Raw genomic sequence first — 13,681 nt, 5'->3', positions numbered from 1 at the left:
AGTGCTTCCTGAAAGCAGCCAGACACAAAAGGCCGCGTATTGTGTGATTCCATCCATATGAAACTCCCGGAACAGGAAAATCCATAGAGACAGAAAGTAGGTTAGTGGTTGCCGGGGACTGGGGGAGGGAACGGGGAGTGATGCTAATAGTGACGGCATTTTCTGGGGGGCAGTGACGAAAATTCCAATTCTGAAATAGATGATGGTGATGGATGCACAACCTTATGAAGATACTAAGAACCACTAAATTGTTCACTTTAAAGGATGAATATTTTGGTATGTGACTGACAACTGAAAAAGCTATTATTAAATGAGTAATATAATTGAGTGCCTGCCGTGTGCGCTTCACTGTCCCGGACCCTGGAGCTGTATCAATGGACAAGGTGGGGGGCTCTGGCCTTCTGTCATTTACGTGCCATGACTCTGTTCTGTGACTGCACATCCGCGGGAGGGGCACTGTGTCCTGCTGCATTATAACGCCCCCCCCCACTTCCCTAAACAACAGAAGGCTGGGGGGAACCTTCGAGATCGTATGTTCCTACTCCACTGCGGCAGACAGTATTTCCCACAACGGCCACAACACTATGTCTCAATATGTCCACCCCCCATGCTCTTTCAGCACCTTGCCACTTCTCCATGGAAAGATGGGGTCCGTGCCCCTCCTTTGAACTGGGGCAAGCATGTGTGACCACCTCAATGAGTAGGGGGGGATAACACTTCCACCTGGCCTGGCCCGCTGTGGACCCTTGCCCTTGGAGCCCAGCGGCCGTGCTCTGAGGAGCCCAGGCCACAGGAAGAAATCTGCTCTGTGCACCCAGTTCACGGCCCCTGGGGGGTCGCCAGCCACAAGAGTGAGCCATCTTGGATGCTCCAGCCTTGAGCTACCCCCACCTGATGCCACGTGGAGCAGAGATGAGCCTTCCCCCTGAGCTACACCCAATCTGCAGATTCGTGAGCAAAATGAACTGTTATTGCTGTGTTAGGTCTGAGCCTCTGCTGTCAGTGAAGCCCGAAGGAAACTGCAGGAAAGAGAGCTGCAGAAGTTCAGGCGGCACCGTGGCCTCCAGTGACAAGGGAAGTAGAAAATGTACCAAACGCCGGGGTGACCCAGCTAAGGTGATTTCCAGACAGAAGTGCCAACCGATGTCTTTTAGCTGCAAGTGATGAGAAGAGAGGGAGATGAGTTTAAAAAAAACATAAACTTTAGTTTTCAAGCAAAATTCAGAGGAAATGTAAAGAAGCTAGGACTTACTGAGATTAAAAAGAAACCGTTGACAAAACCAAGTGTTGAAGAAGACACGGAGCAACTGGAACGCTCCTCCGCTGCTGGTGGAAATGAGAAAGGTAGAGCCACTCTGGAGAACAGCTTGGCAATCTATTATAAAGTTAAACGTCTACTCACCATGTGACCCAGCAATCCCACTCCTAGGTATTTACCTCAGAGACATGAAGAATTACATTCACACAAAAACTTGTATACAAATGTTTATAACAGCTCTATTCATAATCATCAGAAAAACCTGGAAGCAACCCAAATGTCCTTCAATGAGTGAATGGATAAACACACTGTGGTACATCCATACAGTGGAATACTATTTGGCAATAAAAAGGGGAGGGATTATGGATACGCACAACAACAGGGATGGATCCCAAAGGCGTTACACTGAGTGAAAGAAGCCAGACTCAGAGGGTTACATACTGTGTGGTTCCACTTATACATCATCCTCAAAAAAAGGCAAAACTGCAGGGATGGAGAATTGACCACTGGTTGCCCTGGGTGGGGGTGGGAGGGAAGGTGTGACTTTCAAAAGGCAGCACAAGGGAGTTTTGGGGGGATGGTTGTGAGTCCTGATTGTGGTGGTGGCTACACAAATCTGTATGTGTGTTAAAATTCTTAGAATCGTACACCAAAAAAAGAAATCAATTTTACTGCATTATGTTTAAAAAATAAAATTAAAATGAACTGTTTCCCATTCCAAGATTCTCCAGGTGGCACAGGAGTCTCAGGTTGATAAAGGGCCTCAGGCCAAAGAGAAGAAGACGGTCTAAAGGTGAAGCCAAGGGCGTGGCTGTAAACCCTTTGTTAAGACGGCAGAAGAATTTAAAGTGGGGGAGAGGGTCACAGACCCTTTAAAACAGACAAGAGGCCCCCAAAGGATCTTAAGGTGCACCTCAGGGAGCCTCTACAGTAAACGCAGAGTCTCCGAGAATCTTAAGGGCTTGTTCCAAAGCGGCACTGCAGGAAGCCCAGGGAGAGAGGGCTCCTCCTGACAAGGTTGGCAGAAAGGGGTTTTGGCTCATGGGGTGAACCCAAACGAGAGTCACAGACCCACAGTGTATTTAACAGCAATTGACGTATTTTTATACATACAGTTATTGTATTTTAGTTTCAGTCTCCTAGTGCTCTTTGCTGGTGTCTGGAGGTACGATTGATTGTTTTGTGTTGACCTTGTGTCCTGCAACCTGCTAAACTCACTTGTTTGTTCTAGGAGCTTTTGTGCAGATTCCATGGGACTTTCTACACAGACAGCCATGTCACCTGTGAGGAGGGAAGGTTTCATTTCTTCCTTTCCAATCCAGATGCCTTTTATTTCTTTTTCTTGCCTTATTGCACTGGCCAGAACCTCCAGTACGATGTTGAGTAGGAGTGGGGAACAAGGATATCCCTGCCTTGGTCCTGATTTTGGGGAGAAATAGTCAGTCTTCTGCCATTAAGATGTTTGAAGATCTTAAAGATCTTTCTTTCTTACACAAAGATGTATGAAGCCCTTTGTCAGGCTGAGGAGGTTCCCTTCTATTTTTAGTTTGCTGAGGTTTTTGTCGGTTTTTAATCACGAATGGATGTTGCATTTTGTTGAATGGTTTTTCTGTCAGTTGATATGGTCACAGGGCTTTTCTTATTCAGTCTGTGCATACGGTAGATTATACTGATTGCTTTCCGAATATCAAACCAACCTTCCATTCCCGGGTAAATCCCACTTGGTCATGTACTATGTTCTTTTTATATATTACTGGATTTAATTTGCTAATGTTTTGTTGAGGACTTTTGTGTCTATGTTCACAAAGGATATTGGTCTGCAGTTTTATTTTCTTGTGTTGTCTTTATCTGGGTCTGGTTATAAGGTAATGCTGACCTTATAGAACAAGTTGGGAAATATTCCCTCCTCTTTTTTTTAAGTTGTGATCATTATAGACTCAGACACAGTTCTAAGAAATAACAGAGAAGTCCCCACACACTCTGCCCTGTTTTCCCCAATGGGAACATTTGGCAAAACTGTACATGAACACCACGACCAGGACATTGACCCTGATACGATCTGTCTACTTTGTTCAGAGTTCCTCTGTCTTCCTCGTCTGTGCATGAGTGTCTATTGAGTTACATATGCTCTACTCCTGTGTAGGCTCATATATCCACCACCACAGTCATGACAGAAAACGCTCACAGGAAGGGAGGGGAGAGGAGGCGGGCGGGCCAGCTGTCCTGGCCTTCACATGCTCAAGGCTACCTGGAGGAGGCAAAGTCCTCATGTCTTCCTCCCATTGGCCCCAGTCCTGCTGCTCATCAGCCCTTCTTGGAACCATGGGCAGCTGTCGGGCTCCCTTGTCCTTCTCGTCCCTGAGCCAGACATTCCCTGTTCCTCCCTAAGCAGAATCTGAAGACGGAGCCCATCTCAAGGGAGCTGACCAGAGCCAGGACTGCAGGCCTTTACTCTCCTCCCGAGACTGCGTGGCGATCAGATTCTCGCGCAACGGCGTTGCCTGAGAAGCGCACTAAGGGGCAGACTCCTGGGCCACCTCAGAGACTCGGATTCAGGGGCTGGGAATCTGCATCTGGACACGAGCCCTCCACCACACACCCCCAAGGGGTCTCACTCGGAGAAGCGCTGAGTTCCCCCACGGCAGCCCTCAAGAGGGAGAAATGGGACCCTCATGGCAAAGCCTGCGCACTCCCTACCTCATGAGCAGCGCCCAAGAGGCTAGAAGGCAGAAGACCCCCACTGCACCCCCACCACCAACCAAGGAACCTTGTTCAGCCTTGCAGCGTCCGGGCTGGTGCAGAATGGACCAAATCCCTTCTCGCAGAGATTACTCAACACGCTGTGGGTTTGTCTGTTCACCAAAATATAGAGGGAAAGGATCCAATTTGTGGATGAAGTTGAGATGTGAGCAAATTTGGAAGACAGGATACTTCATAGAGTGCACAGACAGCCCCTCCTTGTTGATACCGGGTATCAATGTTTAAGTGACACAAACAAACAGAATTTAAGATAATAGGCAGCTAAATCCCAAGAGTCTGAATTAGATACAAAAGCACGGAGCATCACACACGTCCAACTAGCCAGAATCTCCCGGGAGCGTCGTAGTGAAGCCTGTCACACCTCGGGCCTTCTGGCCCATCTGGGGAGACGGGCAGCTGTCACAGGCTGGGGGAGATGTAGCCAGGGGGACACAGGCAGACCCCGAGCCAGGCTTGCGCAGCGATGGTGCCTCTGGGAACAAGGATTCAACCGCACCGCGGCCTCTCTGAAGGGAGGCCACTCACCACGACAGGCCAGTCTGGTGACCATTGAAAGATGTCCAGCTGAGAAGCTTTCTGATCCCACCTCCTGCAGGCTGAGGCCCGAGGAGGGAGAGAACATCAAGGAGGAACCAGGCTGATTAGGACTGGTTCCCACCTCGATCAGGACTGAAAACCAACAGCCAGAGGACCTTTCAACCCAGTCAGGTCACATACCTCCTCTTAGAGTGGAGGGACTCAAGGCCAGCCCCTCACCCTTCCGACCACACCCCGACTCCTCATCCTCCACAGATGGGCTCCTCATGGTTCCACACACACACCAGGCCCACCACTGCCCCAGGGCATTTGTATAGGCAGCTCCCTCCTCCCAGACATCCCAATGGCTCCTCTCTCATTTCCCCCTCTGGCATTGATCAAATGTCCCCTTCGTCTGGCACTCTGCTCCCTGACCACACTCTATCGTTCTGTTTGTTGAGGCACTCAGCACCTTCTAACTACGGTGTCATTCACTATCTGTTGTGTCTGTCCCTGGAATGTAAGTGCCCAGAGGGCTAGGATCTGCTTTCTTCACCTAGAGCGGTGCCTAGCTCACAGCCGGCGCTCAGGAGTGTTCGCTAGGTGACGAGTGGAACCCGGGTGGCAGCACCCAACACCTCCTGACACCACAATTACCAGGAGCAACCGACAGGGGGCTAGCCACTCCCGCCACCCGTGTGCTGCCCTGGCCTGCTGGGAGCAGGACCAACATTCGTTGCCTGCTCTCCACCTTGGGCAGCACCATCGCCATCCTTCCCTCCCCTGCCACTCCCAGGGGGTCTGTGAAAGGTCATGCACGTGACGTCCACGCCTCTAAGGGAGTAGAGACCTTTCAGACAAAGAGAGACTTCCAGGCCAGCACGCCACCAGGCTGTCGTCCAGAGATGACCTGCTGCCCCCGTGCCAGCTGGAAGGGCCGGCATCAGTGGGCTCTCCTAACGGGGCGGGCCAGCCCTTACTCCCCCACCAGCCCCAGCCAACAGCTCCGTCCTGCATCCTGCCTGCGGCCAGGAGTTAAACGTGCAGCTCTCCAGGAAGGACGTAGCACAGATTCCAGGTGTCAGTCCCTGAAATGCCACCAAAGGAAGTAGCCAGACAAAATGGAGGGTGCCCTCACCAAGACGCACACGCCCATCTTGTTTATAACGTTGAAAAGGTGGAAACCACCCGAAGTCCTCCACATGGGGGCCTGTCAAAGAAGTCGCCATGGAAATCTCTACAACAAGTAAAAATTACGAGATAAATTTGTGTGAATTGACATGGAAAACAGCCCAAGATACATGGTGAGTGCCAAGGGCAGGTTGTGGTGTGATTCCATTGTGTGGTGGAGGCCCCTGGTGAACAGAGATACCGGGGGGCCACGGCTGGGGGCGTCCCCTCTCCTCCTGATGGGTTTCACCACGTCAGCAGCCATGTGTGACTACAGGGCGTTGATGTGTGACCGGGGTCCTGGGAGAGCCTGGACCTTGCAGGTCCTGTGGGGGATGCCCAGTCATTGGCCACGCGGGCGGGAGCCCTGGGCAGGGGATGAGCGGACTGTTCACAGGACACCTCCCTCGGTGGATCTGGGTCCTGCGAGCCAGACCCAAGCTCATCCTTCCCATAATTCCTCTCCTCCAGTTTGGGGAGGGTGCCCTGCTGAGGCGACTAGTGGGAAGCTCCATGAGTCTGTGGGACTCTGGGGCGTCTGCTGAAATCTGGGGCATCACCCCACTGAATCACAGTGTGTGTGCACACGTGCATGTGCATGCGTGACTGTGCACACACACACACCCACTCACTTTTCCCCGGGAAGGGTGGTTTCAAACCTGATCCTGGAGTTGCCTTCCAATCCCGGCTCTGGCACCCACGAGTGGTTTGACCTCAGGCGGGTGACATCGCCCCTCTGCCTCGGCATTCCCGTCTGTCGATGGGGCCCCAATGGGGACCCACCTCACAGGGCCAGGTGAGGACGAATCGCTTCGTCTGTGCAGAGCTCCAAGGATGCCCCTGGCCATGGTAGTGATCGACGGCTGTAATCTGGTGGCTCCAGGCCCCAAGGTGGCCGCCATCCGGTCTGAGGCTGGAGGCTGGTGGCCCCTGGAGGACCGGCTGTGCTCATGGGCAAGACTCCTGGTTTGAGGTGCTTCCTCTTGGTGCCAGCTCCTGGGGGCACAGAGATGAACTCTGGAGAGCAGTTGCTCCGAATGGTAATGTGCAGATTTGTTTTAAGCGGCAGCACATTAGAGAGGCACATGCGATAACCGTTTAATGACTGTTATGTGTCTAATCCATTTTATTCTCAGCTGGCTCCTGTGGTAATTACATTGTGCTATGTTTAATTCATAACTTGATCGTTTATTCCAAGTCGTGTTGGGTTGGACTGCAGGCTCTCGGGGGCTGTGCTGAGGGAGCCCGGCCCTCCGCTCCAGCCTTCGGGGGACTCCCAGCAGGCGGCTCCCTGACTCTGGGCCGGGACGGAAGGCGGCAGAGGAGGCTCCGGGGTGGCAGGAAGGATGCGAGGATGGCAATGAAAACAGCGAAAGCTAGTGTAACATCAGGTGAATTATTACAATAACTTAACAACTCAGTGTGCGACAAGTGCTCACACTTCACCTCCAACACACCGGCAAGGCAGGGGCTGGCAGCGCAGTGTGGGTTTAAAGGGCCTGTGCAGACCCCGTGGGCTCGGACACGTGTGGTCCTGGGCGTTTTACTTCACCTTTCCGTGCCTCAGTTTCCCCACCTCTGAAACGGTGGTGACACCACAGTATCCATTTCATTGGGGTTTATGAAGACTGGGGTACCTGGATTACAGCAAGGGCCATAAAAGCATTTATTAAGTAATTAAAATCATCATCATCCTTTCCTGACAGGGAAGGAAACTGAGGCACGCGGCACTGAATAAGCAGCCTGTGCAGTCGGGCTTCTCCAGAGGAATGGTGCCAAGAGGCTGTGCAGACATATAGGTGTATAGATGTATTTGCTCTGAGGAACTGGCTCACGATTCCGGGAGCCGACAAGTCCCACCATCTGCTGTCTGCAAGCCAGAGGCCCAGCAGAGCCGGTGGTGTAGTTCAGTCCGAGTCTGAAGGCCTGAGAAGCCGAGGAGCCGGTGGTGTGAGTCCCTGTCCGAGGGCAGGAGAGGACGGATGTCCCAGCTCCCGGGCAGACGGGGCACAAATGCTCCTCCCTTTGCTTTGTTCCCTCCAGGCCCTCAGGGGGTGGGACGAGGCCCACCACATAGAGGAGGGTCATCTGCTTCACCGCGTCCACCGATTCAAACGCTAGCTCACCTGGAAACACCCGCCCAGACACCCCCAGAATAACGTGTCATCTGGGTCCCCGGAACCGTCATGCCCACCAGGCCACACTGCCTCTTCTTGGAGCCTCAGGTCCCCCCAGAATTCTGTCCACCGTGCCGGTGCTTCTCGGGGCTTGGCACTCGACACCTCCGCCGGAACCACATGGGATCTTGCTTTTATGGCAGAGTCCACTGCCCTCACACCGCTGCTGCAGAATCTCTGGGGCCGGTGTTTGCTACCTGCATTTAAGGCGCCCCGGGCAGCTGAGCTGTGGTCAAGTTTAGCCGCTGGTGTTTGCTTGACCCGTGCCCAGCGCCTGCCCTCAGACTTCCTGAGCACACGGGCACATCCTAGCCCATGGGCCACGCTGTCTGCACCTCCCTGGAGTCATCCATTTCCTCGAGGGCACACGGGAGCCCTCCGCTGTTAATTACCAGAAGCCGGACCAGCAGGCAATCACACACCTGGGAGTCACTCATTAGCAGCTAATTAGCCCCGTCCTCCATTCCTCATCCAATGGCCCACCGTGAATTTGGTTTGCAGCTAATGACTGCGTCTTTGGAACAAGCACAACAACGCTAATGACAATTGCTTCTTGTGTTTATTTCCCACTTTTCCAGGAAAAGCTCAGGGTGGCAGCACGCACAAGCCCCAGCGGGTTCTGGCAGCACCGTCCAGGGAGAGGTGGGAAACGGGCACAGGATTAGCAGGTGGTCAGGCTGGGGTACACAGGTCGGGGAGTGGGTGACCACTCTTCTGTCTTAGCAACGATCATATAACAAGGATGGTCAGAGCGAGGGATGCGCTGCTGAGGAGGGGACGGGTGGGGTGGAGAGAGTGGGGATTGGGACTGCGGGAGGGGTGGGAACAGGGGTGTGGTGCAGGTGGGGTGGGGGTGGGAGTGGATTGGGTGAGGGTTGACAGGTGGGTCAGAGTGGTGGGGGAAGGGTGGGTAGGGTGGGGGGTGAGGGTGGGATGGGGGGATGGAGGATTGGGGGATGGGGAGGGGACCTGACTGCTGCCCTCCCCCATGCCCCCCTAGCTAGCCTGGTTCCCCAGGGACGGCCCATGGGGGCCACTTAGTACAAGGGCCCTTTCTGCTCTCTGTCTGCCGTGGCCTCATAGAGTGCGTCAACTTCTTTTCTGGTCCTAAGGAGAAAGAGAATGAACTCGGAAAGCTGCAGACACAGCATGCGCATCATGGAGAGTCTGCCCTGTGGGACTTTTTCCGAGGCCACAGTGGCATCGGTCCACGTTCCAACGCCCAGCTTTTCCCTGGAGGACGAACCGCCTGCCTTCTCCTCAGTAAAGAGATGCATTTGTTTCTGATGCCCGGGGGACAAAGGAGCAAGACAAAGATGGCGAGGGTGGAGGAGGCTGAGTCCTTGTCCTGGGAACACCAGGTGCGCCGTGTAAAATTAAGGCTTTACGGTGAACGTGCGGACGAGCGGACGAGCCTGTTCCATTATGAGGAAATGACAGCTCAGCCTTCCCCAGAAGTCCTTGGCAACTTAGCCTGGGGAAGGAGGGCTCCTTGCAGGGAGGGCTTCTCGGGGAAACCAAAACTCCCCCCTCCCCCTCCTCCTTCCCCTCCCCCACTCCCTCCTCCTCCCCCTCTTCCCCTCTCCCTCCTCTTCCTCCCCTTCCTCCTCCCTCTTCCCCTCCTCCTCCCCTCCTCTTCCCCTCCTCTCTCGCCTCCCCTCCTCCTCCTCCATCCCTTCTCCCCTTCCCCTCCTCCCCTCCTCCCCTCCCCCTCCTCCTCCCCCCTCCTCCTCCTCCTCCTCCTCCTCCCCTCCTCCCCTCCTCCTCCCCTCCTTCTCCTCCCCTCCCTCCCCTCCTCCCCTCCTCCCCTCCTCCTCCCTTCCCTTCCTCCTCCTCCCCCTCCCCTTCCTCCTCCTCCCCTCCTCCCCCTCCTCAAGCTGCAGTTGTGGGGCCTGTAAATGGGGCCACTGGGCCCTCTCCTTCCTGGCCCCCTCCGATCTCTGACAGCACAGGCCATGAGCCAGAGCTCCTGAACTAAGACCAGGGCTGTGCGAGGACAATGCCCTTCGGGGTGAGTGGGCTTCTTGGTTCTGAGAGCCCCCGGGTCCTATTCCCAGTTGTCTCTGGCACAGCGATCTTTGTGCTTGGGGCGCAGAGCCACCCTCTGAGCTGTCTCGGTGTGAGTCCAGCCCCGTGAGGAGCTCGGGACAGGGATGACAGGTGACGTCTGAATAGCTCCTCCCGAGGACGAGGACGAGGACGAGGACGACCTGCTCAAACGCGCCCCCTTCTCCCCTGGCAGCAGAGAAGTGCGGCAGCCGCCTCCCGCTGTTCACCGAGGGCAACGTGGACTCAGAGGCTTGGGATTCCTTCCTCTTCTCACGCCCCAGTTGTGACTACTCCACACGTTCCGTGGCTTCAGAGTAAAGAAAGCTCGGCTCCACCAGGGTGGAGGCGGGGAGGAAGGGGGAAGCCATGGTGCCAGGGCCACCAGCTGCAGGAGGGGCAGAGCCCTGCCCAACGAGCAAGCAGCATTTCTGAGCCCTAGGGCCCTCTGACCCCAGCACACCATCCCTGCCAGCTGGCCATCATTTCACAGTCAGATTTTTATTTTGTTTTCTTTGAAAAAAAATCTTTTGTTATAATATATAAAGGAAAAGAGGGTGCATTAAGCCTTTGCAGTCATTCACCCTTTAGTCTGAATTAACAGCAACTGTGTCACTAAGGGCAGATCTGGATGGTGCAGAGGGAGGGAAGAGGGTAGCAGAGTACATAGGGCCACAGAGGAAAGGCAGATGGGGAGGGTACCATCTGCAGGAAAAGTCCCAAGAATAGGAGCTGGGAACCTCGGAAGACAAATGTCTTCAATTCACTTCCTGATTTGGGCCGGCCTCGGGCTCAGCCTTACCACGCTCCGGAGGTCCATGAAGACGCCTGAAGGCCAGACGGCTACATGAGACAGTGTGCCTTAGTGCACTTGGTCAGTCAACAAACACATGCCGAGCACCCTCTAGATGCCGGACCCTGCACTGCTGCTGAGGACAGAGCCGCAAGCAGCACTGGGGAGCCCCCAGACCCTAGTGTCCTCGACCCACACAAGGGTATATGCCAACACCCACCAAGTGGGTGGGTGGGGAAGGGGCACACCACAGGGGTCGGGGGGCCTGTGGGGAAGTGACATTTGAGTCGAGACCTGGGAAGGGGGCAGCAGGCAAAGAGGGAGCAAAAGAAACAGTGCGATGACCACCCTGGGCCAAGACAGCGTGGGGAGTCTGGGGACTGAAGACAAGGACCCCCACCATCCACCGAGGGAGTATTTCCTACGCCCCAGGTGAGCCAGGCAGGGGCAGGCGAGGAGGCAGCGCCAAGAACCACGGGGGGCCCTGGAGAAGGAGGCCCCTCCCGCAGCCCTCCGCTACCCCTCTCTGGGACCCTGGGTGCGTGGCCACCTCTCACCCAGACTCTGTACCCCAAGGGCAGGGCTGAGCCTAAGCCAAATCACAGGCTGCACACCTGGGAGGACACCTGACACAGAAGGACGACTCCCTCCCCAACACCTCTGCCGGGCTCCCACCGCCTGCATAGCGCTCGGTGGAGCTGCTCGTGGAGCCTAGGCCTGGAAGGTGGACATGCCCCCAGAGCCAGAGCTGCCATGTGGAAGGAGCCCCCCTGCAATGCCAACAGCTGGGAATCCCCGGTGTACCGAGCAAAAGCACCAGGTAGAGGGGAGAATAACGCCCAGGGCCTGGGGAGCGGCTGGGGCGCCAGTGGAGGGAGGGTCGTCGTTTCCTGTGAAACCCATCAATTCCTTCAAATAAACCAAACGGGCACCTCTCTCAGCGTGAAAGCACACCTGTATAGAAGTTTAGAAAATCAGATTCATCGCAAAGCCCCCCATTCTTCCCATAAGTGGACAGAGCCAGGGTCCTCAAAGAACCAAGCCAAGCCCTGGTTCTCCAGACCTTCAACAACCCCCCCCCCCACCGAACCATGGACCAGCTTTGATCTGTGCCTCCTGCGGGGACGTCACCTGGGCGGCCGGGACATGCACACGTGTGTCTTCCCTTTCCATCCGTCCCTCATTTCGTTGTAGGAAAATGTGGAGATGCCAGGATGGGGCAGATGCCATCCCAGGCACCAAGGATACCAGCCATGCAGACAGACAGACAGACGCTCAGGGCCTCTGGGGTGGATGAGCAGAGGGTCAGAGCATGGGATGTGACAGAGGGGTCCCCTGGCCCCCAGCCCCAGCAGGGCCAGGCGAGCAGGGGCCCCCAGCTCAGTGGTCCCTCTCAAGATCCATCTCCATCCACACTCTCCACTCCCGTGGGGCTGGGTCCTCTCCAAAGACTTCCTGGTGGTCTCAGACCCCCAGGACTCTCCAGAAGGCCAACTCCAAGCCTTGGAAAGTCACAGAGGCTGATGTGGGGATTCCAATGCTCACCCAGCCACAGGGACCCCTCTTGTGTTCCAAGCAGAGGGCATCCTGTACCATCAGCAGCCAAGGCTTGCGTTCATCAACCCAGCCCTCGCTGGTCAGGGGTGATGGCACCTTCCAAGGTGAGGAGGGTGGGCTCCCCTGGGCACCGGGGGGTGCCCTGTGGTGGAGGAAGGGGGTAGAGCTGAAGGAGGCCGTCATGGTGAGTGCCCCACCCTGAGGAGCAGCAAGGTGACCCTGGAGCAGGTGTCTGCCCTCCTGCACTCCGATGACGCCCCCACGAGCACCTGCATGCCTCTGTAACGCTCCTGCTTTGCACCTGTGCAGCAGGTGCATCGGGCAGGGAGCAGCCCTCCGTCCACGGCCGACAGGAGTCACCGAAGCGGGACACGCCGAGGCGGGGTCCACATGGCCCGGGTCCCACCTGTACCGTGCCCAGGTGCCTGTGGCCACTTGCCCATCTCATCCGCCGCCTCCTGCTCGGCCTCACCTACCTGCCCCCCAGCACTGCTTCCAGGTCTTTTCCCGATACACGGCTTGCGCACGACTCCCTATCCCACGTCTGTTTTGGGGGTGGGGGCCCTGAGGGAGACAGATGGCAACAGCGCAGCCCCCCAGGTACTCCAGGATCTCACCAATTCCCACCAGGGCCCCGTGCGGCTGGTCAACGTCCTGCCGCATTTTCCAAGGGGGACCAGGAGCTGAGGAGAGGGTGTGACCTGCTCACGCTTTCGGCCGCCTGGTAGAGAGCCAGGACTTATCCCCAGGACAGCTGACTCTGTCTCTGCCTCTGCCCAGGGAAGGCTTTGCAGGAGCAGCAAGAACCCCAACAACAAGGGAGCAAGCGAGAGGCGATCCACCCCACGCCAAACGGCCGCCCAGGACGGCGCCCAGAGCCCAGTGCAGGTTGCTCCCCGTTCCTCGCTCCTCTGTTATTACTTCAGATCCACCACTCATTTCACAGTGAGAGAAACTGTGAGGGGAAATTAATATCTCCATATTCGGCAGCGAGATACCTTAATGGACTAATTCTGAGATTTATTTGTTAACAATGAAAAGGAAACACCCTACTGGTTTCTAATTCAGCGACCTAATGGTACACACTTAACTGGCAGAGAATTGCGCTTCAATAAACACGTTTTATTCTAACCCAGACTTTGTTTTGCTAACTGTGTGGCACAGAGGTCGACATACAGAAATGGAGAGAGACTGGCGCCGTGAACCCCACGTACCCAGCGCTCACTTCCACGATTTCCAACTCGCAGATAATCTGGTTCCATCCAGTCATCAACTTGGCGTCTTCTTCCAAATTATTGTTTTAACATTCTTTGACAAAGTCAGAAATCCCTCATGGATCCACTGGTGGGTTAAGAATGGGGTGAAATGTTGTTATCCGGGTAATTTCCCATTGCAATTATTTTA

This window comes from Ceratotherium simum, chromosome 21 (assembly GCF_057802395.1).
Source record: "Ceratotherium simum simum isolate JZ-2026a chromosome 21, ASM5780239v1, whole genome shotgun sequence".
Classification (NCBI taxonomy): Eukaryota; Metazoa; Chordata; class Mammalia; order Perissodactyla; family Rhinocerotidae; genus Ceratotherium; species Ceratotherium simum.
The sequence above is the reverse complement of the archived record's forward strand: the minus strand, read 5'-3'. Positions refer to the sequence as shown.